This window comes from Anarrhichthys ocellatus, unplaced genomic scaffold, assembly GCF_004355925.1.
Source record: "Anarrhichthys ocellatus isolate YVR2014 unplaced genomic scaffold, GSC_Weel_1.0 scaffold15, whole genome shotgun sequence".
Taxonomy (NCBI): Eukaryota; Metazoa; Chordata; class Actinopteri; order Perciformes; family Anarhichadidae; genus Anarrhichthys; species Anarrhichthys ocellatus.
Genome location: NW_022280045.1, coordinates 617,460 through 620,528, shown reverse-complemented (window position 1 = coordinate 620,528; position 3,069 = coordinate 617,460). Strand labels below are relative to the sequence as shown.

The following is a 3,069-nucleotide window of genomic DNA, read 5'->3' as shown; positions in this document are numbered from 1 at the left end:
CGATAGACAAATGAACAGTTACTGCAGATGTAAAAAAAAAAAAACGCGGCGAACGGACTCCGGCCTGAATCTGATTGGATAAAAGATCTGCTTACTTTAGACACTGAGGGTGTTTTAATTGCTGCTGGTTGTGAAAAGATAAATCTCAGTGAAGAGGCGATTCTCCACTTGTTGGTTGTAGCAGAAATTTTATCCAAGTACTTTTTTTGGGAAAGTCTTTTTTGAATATCTTTTGGGCTTTGAACATGTTTGGTCTTTTTTGGTTCAGCAAAACAAGCAATTTATAGGAGGGATGCACCGATAACAGGCCGGATACAGGGATCCGTGACAGTAGGGATAATATATATATATATATATATATATATATATATATATATATATATATATTATATGATATATATTGTATTATAATATATATATACATATATATATTTTATCCCCTAAGAGAGGTGGCGGTAAACGAAATTATAAATACAAATTTTCCTTGTTTCAAATTTTCAAAACATCCTCGTGTGACGGATATGATTTTGAAGCGACTTAATGGTGATCTACGTGGCGATGAAAGTGAGAGAGCGTTAACTGGTTTCCTGATAATTAAGCAGATTCTTTTTTTTGGGGGTCTTTTGGACATATCGCTTGTCCGCGGCCAAATTAAAATAAACTTCCCTCCCTGCGGCCATCGATCCAGCAACAGAGGTGCGAAACGGACATTAATTTTAGTTCACTTCTCGCTGCGCGAGGGAGAGGAGCGAGGGAGATCAATGGCGAGCAATAACAGCTGACTGCTGAGAGGGGGGGGGGGTCGAAAACGCTGACAAATAAATCATCTTTTGCTACTTTTCCTACAACCTCGACACTTTTTTTCCTTTTTTTAATCGCCTACAGACTGGTCCTTTGGGAAGGGAGAGGAGATGAGGCTTAAAGGAAGAAGTGAGGAACACAGAGATTCCGAGACTTTCACTTAAATATCGAGGCTTTTACGTTGAGTTTGGTTGAGGGAAACAAACGTGCAGAACTCCATAAAAAAGGGGGTCCGTTTAATTGTTGCTCCCCTCAAAAATAATTTCATTCATATTTTTGGGCTGAAAATAAGCACCATTACGTGTGATTGATGTGGCTCCGAGGCATGGTCTCTGGATGAATACCAAACAGGACTGGAACTTACAATGAAAACACCCCAAAACGTTTAAAAAAAAAATCAAACTCAGGCTTCCATAGAAGCACACAATTCAAAACACGACGTGGACGTGGAACGAAAAGCGGCGGCCTGTAAATCACTGATGTGCAAACTGAAGCGGGACATAATGAAAGGATACAGAACGTGTCAACGTGGGGCATCACTCCGGATGACATCGAGACCTCAAAAAAACACGCTTAGAAAGAAAATATAGTGTGTATCTGAGGGGGAAAGCAGCTTTGATTTGTCTTAATTAAAAATGAACACCGGTCAATTTAAATTCAGGTTTAATGACATTTTAGTCCTTAAAATAAAGCAACGCGACTGAAATCAATCCGTCAAATGTCTCATAGGAATATAATTAACAATATAATAATTAAACTGAGATTTGGAGATTTTGTAAAACGTCCTGGAAACTGAAAAAAATAAATGAAATACAGCTGCACTCAACAAGATGGATTACATGCATTTAATAGTATATACAATATAAAGAGAAATGGGCTGTGCACCATCGCCTTTAGTGGAGAATTGACATGGATGATTACAGGTGCTCACTTCTATTTAATTGTGTTAATAAGAAAATATGCTATATTAAACAAACACCCACCCCCACCCACCGCACCGGGAACAAACCACCACGCACCTACTGTTTATGATGCCATTTAACATGTTGTAAATATTGTTCCTGTAACATCTCTCCTCCTCCCCAATTGTCCACTTTTAAAAGATAATTATTGCTCGCTGCACGTGCGTGCCTGGGAAATGAAAAGGTTCGGCTGGTCGTTAGAAAAGCCAGGGCTGGTTGATCTGACAATCAATACAATCAATGTGAAGGGATTCATCACGATGGGTTCACTGGATCTGGAGTTTGTGAATTCTTTTTTTTTCTGAAGAACTATAATTCAATCTTCACAGTGCGGTGAGTTCAATGACCCGCCTCGGGCGCATCTTCGCTCCAAACGTGTGTTTTTACGCGCTATTTATTGCTGGCAGTGAGAGGACTTTTTCGACTTGGAAATTACTACTAATAGGTCTGCTGCATTTTTCCCACACTACTAATTTTATTATTCCCTGTTCGGAGTGTTGCGGCTTTGTGCGGCGGCGCGCCTGGTTTCGTGCGCGTTTAAGCGACTGCTCACTTGTTTGCTTTAGTGAGGTTCCTTCAAAAACACAAAACGGCACGGATGCGATTAAGACAAGAAAAACACGCGAGCAAAAAAAATATATAGGAGGCAAAATTAGTGCAAATTAGTGAAATATTTCTTCGACTGTAAAAAATACAATATAATATAAAATATCAGAAGTTCATCAGAAGAATCCAACTGACAAAAGAAATAAAAATAAAGTCATATGTCCACAGTTTTTTATTGTCCGCGCACGTCACTCCGAATAAGAACTTTGAATTTATACAATTTAAAAAAATTATAAAAACGAAATAAATGTCAAACCATGTCTACAGCACAAAGAATGCGAGGACGGACATCACAGAAATATAGAAATCATTACACAAACTCTTTATAAAGGCGTTGGAGTTGTTTGCCAAACATGATTAAAATAAATAAACCTGACTTCAGTAAAAAAAAAAAACTCGTTTCTTCTTAATGAGACACGGTAGTACACCAAAAATGTTAATAAAAAGTTAATGTTGTATCCGGTAAAACCGACGCAGCAGCAGCGGGACCTGGCGCTTGGGGAGAAGCCGATTTTGGCTGACTGTGCTCGGCCATGGAGCTGGAAGGCCCCCGGGACTTCCTCTGGCTGGGCTCTGCTTATTTAGGGGGAGGATGTAAATTATAGTGGCTCCCTAGTTAACAGGTGTTTCCCAACCGTGTGCCTGTGTGCATATGTGTGTGTGTGTGTGTGTGTGTGTGTGTGTGTGTGTGTGTGTGTGT

General features: G+C 39.5%; 1 protein-coding gene across 7 annotated transcripts in view; it reads right to left on the bottom strand.

Annotated features, from left to right (window-relative positions):
- Window positions 1-3,069, bottom strand: part of rnf220a (ring finger protein 220a) — a 156,146-nt gene that overhangs the window by 151,310 nt on the left and 1,767 nt on the right. The window lies entirely within an intron of this gene.